The following is an 11,576-nucleotide window of genomic DNA, read 5'->3' as shown; positions in this document are numbered from 1 at the left end:
TCGCACCCCGCCCGCGGCTTCCCCGCCCCGGGGCGGGCTCCCGGCGACGGCGGCGGGGAGCGCGCGGGAGGCCGGCGATCCGCCGGGAGAGCGACCGGGGCCGCCTGATGGGCCTGGCCGGGCCAGCGGCCCTTAGGCAGGCCGGGCCGGGCCGAGGTGCCTCGCGTCCCTGGCGTCCCAGGGTCGGTCCTTCGGCCCCGACCTCCCTTCTCAGATGGTCGCAGAATCAAGTTAAACTCGGACCGGGACTCCTGCGGCGGCCGCCGCTCCTCTTTGTTGTTGTGGAGTAGTTTCTCCGTCGTCCGCCCGGGCCGAGCGCGTTGGGTCGGTGGGAGTGTATTGCTTTAGGTGTCTAAATGCGAATTGTATTATAAATGGCTTGTCGTAATTCCTTTTCTCAAACAAATTTTTGTTTTCTCTTTGCCCCTTATTTTCTCTACCTAGTTTATTTCTGGCTTTGATTTGTTTACTTTTTGAGTATTGTGGGTGATGGCGATATGCGGGAAACAATCTTAGCACCTAACTGACCCCTCCCCCAATTAAAAAAAAAAAGACATCGTTTATCTTTCTGCTAGGACTACAAGTACTGGGTGTGAAATTAGTGTAGGGTGGAGGGCGGTGGCTCCATCACTTATCCAAACTAGATTTTCAAAGAAATGGGTGTGTGTGTTTAGCTAACTTGAAAGGTTTCTTTTGCGGGTATAGAGACGTTTTAAAAAGCCCTATTGAAGATTAATAGCTACTTCCTTCTGAAACCCTAGTGAATTTTAAAAATGAATATATTTATTTCTGATCATTTTGAATTTAGTTTCTAAATGCCTTTAGTTTTTGCACCATAATTTAAGGTGAAATTGCCAGTTATTTAGGGATAATAAATATAAGATAATGTGGAGACATTTTAATTAACTCTGAATTGGCTTCCAAAGGCATGTAGTCTTGGCTAATTTTTGTTAGCAGCCTTTGACTTTTGACAGAATTAGCATCCTTTTAATCTCAGTAGCAGTTTGATTATTCCGGGAGTTTAAAAAGTAGGTTCAGTACTTTTGCTGGAAGAAACCATTTAGTCTTAATAGAAAATTGAGAAATACGTACTTTCAATAAATAATTTGATTTGAAACATTGTTTTCAAATAAGTTTTATTGTGGGTTTCATAAATTGCTGTTGCTATGTCATAGCAGACTAAATATATTTCAATTGAAATATAACATACGAAGTTGTAAATGTGTAACTTTTCGTTTTCTGCTGGGGTTAACTTTGGGAAAGTTAGTACATGACATTTCAAGTTGTAAATGATTTGAGACAGTTAACATTTTGAAATGATTTCTTATTAATGTTTTTTCCATAACGTCATGATTTTTGCTTTCTTATTTGGGTTTATTACAGAACAAATGTACGCAAGTCACACATTTAAGATTTGGAGTATCTTTAGATCTAAAGGTGGTGATGAATTATGTAGGTTTAAGTTGTTGGACTTAAAACTAAAAGCTTTCTAGACAAAATTGATATATCAGTTTGTGAGTCTATTAATAGAAGTGGATTTTTTGTTTGTTTGTTTGTTTGTTTGTTTGTTTTCCAGGTTTTGTGGAAGGTTGCTTTAAAAAGGGGTATTGCATCTTAATTGTTTTATTTTTCAGTGGGAGTGCCTAAGTAGAAAGTTCTTTTGTTCAACTGAGTGCCTTCATTTTAAACCTTGAGCTTAAAAAAACAACTTCAATTTGGTTTCAGATTTAATGAAAATTTGTGCTGAGAGCGTCACTTTGAAATTGTTTGGAATAAGTTTTATATGAATCGTTGACCTTTTCTGATGGCTTTGTTACTTGAAGCAATTCTGCTTATACAAGGAAGCAGCAAATCTTATTTCTAAAAACCTGTGCTTCACTTCTGCAGCTACATTGTAGTTATTTCTCCATTTATATGTGAATTCTTTTTCCTGCATTCCTCTTCAGATTTTTCTCCCCAAAAAATTACAGAGAAAATATAAAACTAATTTATGCTGCCCAGTCACACTTCAGCTTGGAAGCCTGGAAGCTGTTTTTTCCCTGAGTGAGCTGGTGTTATAGTAACATCATTAGACACTATTCTAATTGAGCTGTGAGTTCCTGAGCCTTCTACTAGGGCAGTTAACCCTACAGGATCTGCCACCTTCATTATATTTAAAATGTATATTTAGTGTTGCCTAAAATTTTGCCTCTTTTGGTGAGAACGTCTCATACATTGTTTTTCTTATGTTTAAACTTATTTCTGTTCTATTTTCCTCTCTATAGCTCAGCCTAACTTTTTTCTGTTTTTCTTTCAGAAAATTTTTCATTCTGATTTTAGAGTGAATGGTTTTTTAAACATCTTATGTTAGCCATTTCAGTGCTCGTTGTACATGTTTGGATTTCTTTTTTTTTTTTCCTTAGAAGATTGTGTAGTTAGGCAGAGTTTTGTTTTGTTTTGCTTAAGTGATGATTAAAGGTGACTCTGAGGTAATGTTTAATCATGTATAAAACTAACTGGTTTCAATGATTTCATTATTTTCTACACTAAATGAAAAAGTTGAAGGTGGTAGATCAGCATACACAGAATTTAATACAAGTTTGTGAAATTATAAAAGTTTCGGTTTTTTGCTCAACAGTTGATGAAGATTCAGTTGGTTTAAAAAGAAATTCAAACACTTGACGAATATGTCTAGATATTCATTTGAGTGACTTTCAGGATGATACTGTTTGCATCATAATATGCCAAAACGTTTGCTTGATAATGAGTCAGATTTAGAATTTTTGGATTCTTTTCTCATTCTAAAATGTGTAATTTTGGTGATGGGAAATGTGGCTGGATTTCACTTTCTCAGGAACAAGGTATTTTAGGTTGTGTCACCTTGACACCATTATGTATGTGATTGGCATCCAGGAAAATTTATTTTAATCATGAGACTGGATAAAAATGAGGGTAGTGCTTACCTGTGTAAAACTAGGATAATAGATGGTCAAAACCTTATCATTTAAGTCTCGATTATTTGCTGCTGCAAATTATATCAGGTAAGATAGAAAGCTACCAGAGACTGTAAAGAGTGCCTATTGTTGCATCTTAAATTCAAGTTGGTGATAATTGTAAATACCTTTACGGTCAAGAACTATATTATTTACATTTTAAATAAGAATTATTTGCAGTTTGGAAAACTTGTAACTATGGACTTCATCTTTTTATTGTCTTTTTACGCCCAAGGTTTAGGGCAGTGGTTCTCAACCTTGGCTGCACTTAGAAATCCCTTGGGGAGCTTTACAAAACACTGATGGCTGGATTTCACCCCTAGAAATTGTTCTTCAGTTGGCTTCTGTGTGCAGTCAGGTAGGAGTTCTGAAGTGGTTGAGCTATTAGGGTCCTCTAAGTTTTTTTTTTTTTTTTTTTAAACTTTTACTTATGTCAGCTTTCCCTTCTTTAATGCAGTGATATGCATATGCACAATATAATCATCTCACATCTAACTTAATGGGTCTCCTGGAGGTATTGCCACATTTGTTTTGCTTCCAAGTCCGTTCCTTCATCTGTCCTTCTATCCCCTTTTCTCTCCTCTTCGTTTTTCAATTTGTTGGAACCGTCTGGTAGGTAGCAAGTTGAGGACGCTATATTTCCCGTGATGATATATCATCTCAATTGGTGTATCATCACTATTCTAACTAGGAAGCCGAATTTTAAAGTACTCTAAAATGCTCACTTAGGCTCCTTTTAAATACTAGTGACTTTGTTTAGGTACCAAAATTAGCATCCAAACTCCCAAAGGAACTTAGTCTTCAGAGAGGGTTAATCTGCTTGGAAACCATAAAATTTTCTAGGCACCAGTTAACTGATCACTTCATGGGTTCCTGAGATGCAGGTTGCATTGATTTAGCTTTTGCTGTCAGAGTTTAACTTAAACACTGTGAGAAAGTTGCTCAACAAGCCCAACTGGTTGGTAGTTCTTTTATGTGGGCATGTTCAATTCTCCATCTCCATCACCCAAAGCGCCAGTCTAAGAGTAGTTATATCTCCGTCTCTGGAAGAGCCTTTTTTAAAAAATAAAATATTGTTTTCCCCCTCCCCACCCCAACACACACAGATTCAGAATGGGAATGGAGTGGAGGGAGCATGAGAATCTGTATTATAAAAAAAGTACTCATTGATTTTAAATGCTTTGAATATTTTAGTATGCTTATCCTATTGCTTCATTTGTTTTAATACAGTACAAGTTTTATTTTACAATCATGGGTGTACTGGAGTTATTTACTTAAAATTTATCAAACTCCAATTTGCATGTTTAGAATGCAGATCTTATTTATGATTTGAAAAAATGGACTGCTACTGAATATTTGTCTTTGTGTAAGGTATGATTTCCATATCTTAATGTGGATGAATGTATTAATATATGCAGTTCAGGTCTTTCAAGTCAAATGTATTTCTAAATGTAAAACTGAATTAATGTTATTTATCGGTGGTATTCACTAGTGAATTCTAGAGCATTTGATATCAATAGATGGCCAGCCATTGTAATTGAATCACCTGAGAAAAGGATAACTGGAAATAATACTTAATGGGGTACGATAAACCAGGAACCATTGTACATAAGCACCCTAGTAGGTGCATGTCTGCCATAGATATCTTTTAATAAAATTAATTGAAGGAAGAATTGTATGTGTTTTGATGTGCAGGTGGCTGATAGTAAACTGACATAATTTCCATGTAATTAGGCTTTTTATCAGTTGCATATATTCACAATATTATAATTTGTTTCACTATCTTTTTGGTAATTTGTAAAGTGAAGTGTGTAAAACTGACAACACCTCAGACTCCTAGAGTGCTTTTTAAATGTAGGGCCCCACTCCTGATATGTATTTAGTAGGGCGGGGCTCACCTGAAGAGGGCTCTGAGACAGCCCCTTTTGAAAGAATAAATTAGATGACTTGATAGTCTCCTTCATTTAAAAGGTTTTATGACATGTATTTTTCAGTTGTCAGTTATTAAAATTCACCTTAGTTTCCAGTTTTCTAAAACAGTGTTTCCCAAAGTGTATCCCACAGACTCTTGGGGTACCCCATGACCCTTTTCTTTTAGGGGGTTCATGAAGTCAATTATTTTCATACTAAAACTGAAATGTTATTTGCCCTTTTACTGTGTGACATTTGCACTGATGGTGAAGAAGCAGTGGTGGATAAACCACTGGTACCATAGTATGAATCAAGGCAGTGGCACCAAACTCGAACAATCTTCATTGTTCTTCACAGCCAAACACACATCTTAAGCGTTAGAAAAAACAAATGCCAGTTTCACTTAAGAATATCCTTGGTTAGGGCCGGCCGAGTGGCTCAGTTGGTTAAGAGCTCACTCAAGAGTGTGAGCTCTGAGCAACAGTGGTTCAAGTCCCGGCCTGAGCTGAGCTGCCAACAGGTGGCAGGATGGCTCAGCTTAAAAAAAACAACAACAAGAAAAACTTGGTGAAGTAGTAAAAAGTTTTAATTTTTAAAATCTCTGCTCTGGAGTGCATATCTTTTTAATAGCGTGGTTAAATGGAAGTGCATAAAGTACTTCTGCACATCAAAGTACAAGGTTTATCTCTAGGGAAAAGCACTTGTGACTGGGCTGCAAGCTAAACAAGTTGCTTTTTTTTTTTAATGGAATACCACTTGTATTTTTACTTAAAAGAATGACTGATAAACCATAGTTACTCAGACTTGGTTGGGTGTTTAGCAAGTGTTTCCTTGAAAATGAGTGAATTGAGCCTGCCACTCAAGGAAAATATTTGTTGCCAGTGATAAAATCTGATCTTTCAAGTGAAAATTAGATTTTTTGAAAACTTTTATCTGCCACCATGGGCTAGCTTCTCAATATTTACACTTTTCTGATGAGATTGGTGGTGATATTAAGGAGTATGATTGTGTGTGTGTGTGTGTGTGTGTGTGTGTGTGTGTATGGTATAAGTAAATGTGTTAACATTTGGAAGATCTGTATAAGTCATTGAACCAATATTTTTGCAGATGACCAATGCATGATGTTACAATATCATGCATTGGTAGGAGATCCATTCAAAGTACAATATAGACCAAAGGATTTTTATATAACAGAGCCAAGAAATTCATTGATATGGATTCAGATTTCACATTGCAACTAATCTTTAAGAATTGGTACGTGTATTTTGGTGTTGAATAAAGGATGAATATATATTATTTTCTTAAAAGGCTATTAAAATACTCCTCTCTTTTCCAATTACTTATGTATGTGAGGCACAATTTCTTTATATACTTTTAACCAAAACAGCATATCACTACAGACTGAATGCAGAAGCAGATGAGAATCAGCTGTCTTCTCTTACGCTAGACATTAAAGAAATTTGCAAAAATTAAAAACAAAGTCATTCTGAATACTGACTTTTTTGTGTGTTTTGGAAAATTGTTACTTTTAATAAAACATTAACACATAAAGGGATTATTTTAATTTAATAAATAAATATTTTAGTTTTAATTTGTAATATGGTAGCTGTCAATAGATATAACTCACATAAACAAAAGCTATTTGGAATTCTCAATAATTAAGAATGTAAATAAGGGGACCTGAGACCAGAGAGTTTGACAACTGCTATTTTAAAGGAACTGGTTACCTGTGTTATTGACTAGATTCCAGTGTTTATGTGGTTTGTATTATATTACTGCTATGGCTGAGAATGTTATTAATTCAATTTTTGTTCAGTTATTAACCTACTGGGCAACATGTAGCAGTCAAACTTAAGTAAAAAGGGAAATTCACTGGCTTGGTCTGGAAGTAGAGCTGGCCTCAGAGTGTTGAATCAGGGCCACAACCAGCCAGTATCTTCAGCACTCTACCTCTTGGTTTTGTTTTCCTTGCTTTTCCAGTTTCAGGTAGGCTCCAGCTTCACTACTCCCAGCTTGAAGTCCAGCAGAAAGAGCTTTTTTCCCCTCTGCAATTCCAGCATAAGTCCTGGAGCTGTCATTGGCCTGACTTGGGTCCTGTCCCATCTTAGAAACGACTAATGTGGCTAGGCGGTGGCTCTGGGTGGTCAGGCTAGGGGCTGTCCCACCTGCCCAGATGGGGAGCTTCTCCCAGAGGACTGTTACAAAAGGGAAAATAGATGTTTGTAGACAAAAGCAGATGTCAACTAGAGGACTTTGTTGATTCTTCTTTTAACAACCTCTAATTTATCCAGAAAAATGTTAACTTTTAAATTAGATTAAGGTGAAGCTGGTGTACCAATATAACATTTAAATCTAAGTCCTATGGGTAAAGAAGCACACCTCTAAATTTGTTCCTTGTAGTTCATCTTAAAAGTTATCATAAAAGCATTCTGATTCTATTATTCCCATCTCAGGTTTTTATAATCATTAATACCTGTGTGTATAATCCTTTGTGCTTTTAGAGGTTCTCCTCCAACTGCCCTCAGTGTGATGAACCTCACCTTTCAGATGTTCCTCCGTTTCGAATCTAGGCTACAACTTGTCCTGCAGGCCATTGAACTAAACCTGCACACTCTTTTTTTCCCTGCTTGTAAGCTTATGATTAGAATTTCTTCCTAGTGAGGTTTCACCAGGCCAGGCTTTTCTTTTTCTTCTTGTTAAACTTACGCACTTTTCTCAACTATTCCTGTATTAATAGTTTATTGATCACTGATCAGAATACCTATAACTTCTAGAAAATACATGTTTCATATAGAATATAGCCACTAATTCAAAAGTAAACAGACATCTGAGAAATAAAAACATGTCAACATTCACTAACTAAAATTTATGATTTACATGGGAGCCCTTGAGGCCAGTACTCAGCCTTTTTATTTTTAGAGTAACTTAATTAGCTTCGTTATCTGACTTTGTAGTCCATGAAGTTGCTATTAAACCTATGGTCAACATCAAGTGACAGCTTATGATTAATAACAAGGCTAGAGACAAAACACACAATGGTTAGATATATACAAGAGCAACCTCTGGGGCTGGCCGAGTGGCGCGTTGGTTAGGAGTTGGCTTGGGATGCCAGCTCTGAGCAGCAGGGCGCCCATTCGGATCCCACATAGAGGGCTGGTGACGCTGCGCCCTCTACAGCTAAGATGGTGAACAACAGCTCGAAGTGGCGCTGGGCTGTGACGGCGTAAGCTGCAGTGGGGCTGGCCGGCAGCTGGTGTGTGCTTTTGCAAGCTTCCGTAAGCGGCCGTCCAATGGCAGGTGAGCGACTGCCTCACCCAGGAAGAGTGCAATGATCACAATACCAACATGTGCCAGTGAAGCGACGTCCTTCACAACTAGACTGAAGAACCAAAGGACAGCAACTTGTCTGTTCCCCTTCCCCGATCCCCCAACGCTGTTCCACTCCCCCAATTTCCCAGTAAAATCTTAAAAAAAAAAAAAAAGAGCAACCTCTGTCCCTTTTGCTGATTTTCTACTTCCCATTACCCCATCACCATGGGATGTTCTGAATTACAGTGACTTGATCTCATATCTTTATGCTAGAGACTTTGAAATAAGCTTAACTTCTCTACTGAGCTCTTCAAAACTCAGCAGACTTAACCTCCTTTAAATCTTATTCTTTTTTCATCATTCAATTAGCTAGGAAGTGGGTCATTTTGACTTTTTCTTCTTTTCACCCCTTAATACTTAGTTGATTAAAAAATCTCGTCTGTTCTACCTAGAAATATTTTATTTGTTCCCCTTTGATTTCATTGCTCATGTAATGCTCTAATCTAAGCCTTTACTCTTCTGATCACCGTCTCCTAGCTAGTTTTCTGTTTTCCTTTCCAAAGCTATTCTGTACCCTCTCCCTGTGGTTTTCTTTCTAATGCAAATCTAATGTTATTTCTTCTCCTCTTTCCTATCATGAATGTACCTACTCTAGACATAACATCTGTATTCTTATCCCTCTGCTTTTTCCTATGCTTTTCCTTTAGCTTGACAAATTCTTGCTTACATATGGTAGTTCTTAGTACTATTCCACCAATAATCTGATGGCTTGTTCCTGGCACATAGCAATATTGCACTTCTCTGTCTCCCTCCTCCACCTTGAAATTAGGCATGGTCTAGGGTTTCTCAGCCTTGGCACTATTGACATTTTGGGCTGGATAAATTTTTGTTGTGGGGGGCTGTTTTGTGTATTGCAGGGTGTTTGGGAGTAGCCCTTGCCTTTACCCACTAGATACCCAGTAGTACTCTGCCTGCCACGTTCCCATTCCAGTTGTGACAATCAAAAATGTCTCTAGACATTGCCAAATGTCCCCTGAGGGACAAAGCTGCCCTGGTTGAGAACCACTGACATGGTCATATGACTTTGGCCAATCAAACGTGAACAGAAGCAGTAGTCGCCTTCAAAAGACAGTGCATGAATTATCCTAGCTCTCCTCTTGCCATTGAAGGACATATGTAGAGATGGAGCCTTTGTTAGCCTAATCCCTGAGAGATGACGGTGAGCAGTGCTCCCAGTTTATCTGTCATGGACATATAGTTTATGCAGAAAATATACCTTTGTTTTAAGCTACTGATATTTTGGGAGTTGGCTGTCACTGCAACATAGCCTAACCTAGCCTGACTAAATACATCATGCAAAGACTTATTTTACCTGTGGACATTCTGTGCTTTCTCATTTATAGTCCCAAATCACTTTAACGCCTACCTCTTTTAGTGCCTGTTAGTGTCATATGTTTCGATCTTCTAGATGCGTGGTTCTCAATGGAGTAAGTACTGCTCTTTAAAGGATGTTGTGGAAATTAGTGGGAGGAGCTTTGGTGGTTGGGGATCAGGATGCCATCCTACAATGTGAGGGACTTTGAAGAATTATTTTATTTTATTTTTTAAAAGATTTTATTGGGGAGTTGGGGGAGGGGAACAGACAGGTTGCTGTCATTTTGTTCATCAGTCTAGTTGTGGAGGACGTCACTTCACTGACCCATGTTGGTATTATCACTGCGCTCTTCCCAGGTGAGGCAGATTGGTCGCCGGCCACTGGACGGCCGCTCACGGCGGCTCTTGGCAGCTCAGGGTAGCTTATGGCAGCTCACTGCAACTTCACTGCAGCCTACACCGTCGCCGGCGACGCACAGCAGCCCAGCTCCCGGTCAAGCTGTTGTTCACCATCTTAGCTGTAGAGGGCGCAGCGTCAATGGCCCTCATGTGGGATCCGAACCGGGGCCTTGCTGCTCAGAGCTGGCGTCCCAAGCCAACTCTTAACCAACGCGCCACTCGGCCAGCCCTTGAAGAATTATTAATATCTTACATCCCACAATACTTTCAAATGCCCCAGAAATTCCTGTATGAGGAAACATATAATTACTCAAGAACCCAACTCCATCTTAGTATGTATTCAGTTTTTCATAAATGAAATTTCAGTTTCTTAATTGAAGTTGTTTTGTTTGAAACTTTATCAAGAGTTCACCATTTTGGAAAATCCATGTGGCCAACTGCAGTGTCATTGTAGTATTTGAGTTGCTGAAACAACGCACCTGCCTTGGAAGGTTTGAATTTGTAGCTGTCATATTTATGATGATTCTACATGTAAGTGCCATTTTTATTACACTTTTAAAATTTGATATGCCTGAGCATTTTTATTAAAATACATACTTTATTGTATATTAATCTTTTTCTCATTTGTATGATAATTAGGGCATTGTTAATTTTTGAAAAAAATACATGTAAGTAGGTTAGAATTGTTTCAGGATAGCTAATGGGTGACATAAGTTGTTACAAAAATGGGATGTTTGTCTGATAGAGTTGAGAACCATTTTCTGATTATGTGCTACTTTTTTGTGTGTCTGTAGTGATTTGCACATAGTAGAAACAGTGTTTATTGAATTGGTCAATTTATGATTCCCAGATTGCTTTTATGTACACTTGCATTTAATTACCATAGCAAGTCTGTAAAGTTGGCAAGGCGGATGATGTTCCCATTTTATAGATGAGAATTGAAAGAGATGTTAATTTAGTCATGCTACTGCTAGAGCTTTAATTAGAACATGTAATTTTATTTATTCCAGTCTAGGGCTCTTGTCTACTATCATTACATACCACTCTGTAAAAATATAATCTAGAGCTATTTAATGTAGGAAAACATCTGTATACTCTTGCTGATATTTTTTATATAAGGAACTTTAAAATAATGTTTTAAGACGTGTGAGGTCATAGGGATGCAACAAAGACAAATGTATGGAAAAGCTATGGTTCTTTAAGAAAGCAAGAATATTTTCATTAGTTTTCAAATAAATGTGCAATTAAAACAGTTTCTGAGATACCATAAGGCCCAAAGATAGCTTAAACTTTATAAGTGATAACATCTGATGGTGAGATTGTGGTGAAATATAGTCAAACACTTTAATTACATAAGAAATTGGTACAAATCTTTTGGAATGTAATATCTGAAAATGAGATCAACAACAAGGTATTTGCATTTTTCAAAATTCGTTGCAAGGAAATACCACAGAATAAAAAGCTATAGTCAATCCATAAACTTTTGTCTGGTAAATGTCAGGAACTGCATGGTGCTGGGAAATTTTTTTTTTAAAGATTTTTATTGGGGAATTGGGGGAAGGGGAACAGACAAGTTGCTGTCGTTTTTTTCCTTCAGTCTAGTTGTGAGGA

The 11,576-nt window shown here is 37.8% G+C and overlaps 1 protein-coding gene across 4 annotated transcripts in view; it reads left to right on the top strand.

The window, feature by feature from the left end:
* SMAD4 (SMAD family member 4) overlaps nucleotides 1–11,576 on the top strand; it is a 104,890-nt gene that overhangs the window by 47,973 nt on the left and 45,341 nt on the right. The window contains exon 1 of one of the 4 annotated variants that reach the window (XM_019627542.1): nucleotides 75–324. The exons of 1 other annotated variant lie outside the window; for it this stretch is intronic. The gene's annotated coding sequence lies outside the window, so the exon portion shown is untranslated. Of the gene's footprint in view, nucleotides 1–74; nucleotides 325–3,227; nucleotides 3,331–10,383; nucleotides 10,497–11,576 lie in introns of those variants that run through there. 2 more of the 4 variants (XM_019627543.1, XM_019627541.1) reach the window with 2 other exon arrangements.

Source organism: Hipposideros armiger, unplaced genomic scaffold, assembly GCF_001890085.2.
Source record: "Hipposideros armiger isolate ML-2016 unplaced genomic scaffold, ASM189008v1 scaffold_736, whole genome shotgun sequence".
Taxonomy (NCBI): Eukaryota; Metazoa; Chordata; class Mammalia; order Chiroptera; family Hipposideridae; genus Hipposideros; species Hipposideros armiger.
Note: the sequence above shows the minus strand (reverse complement) of the source record. Positions and strands in the feature narration are given on the sequence as shown.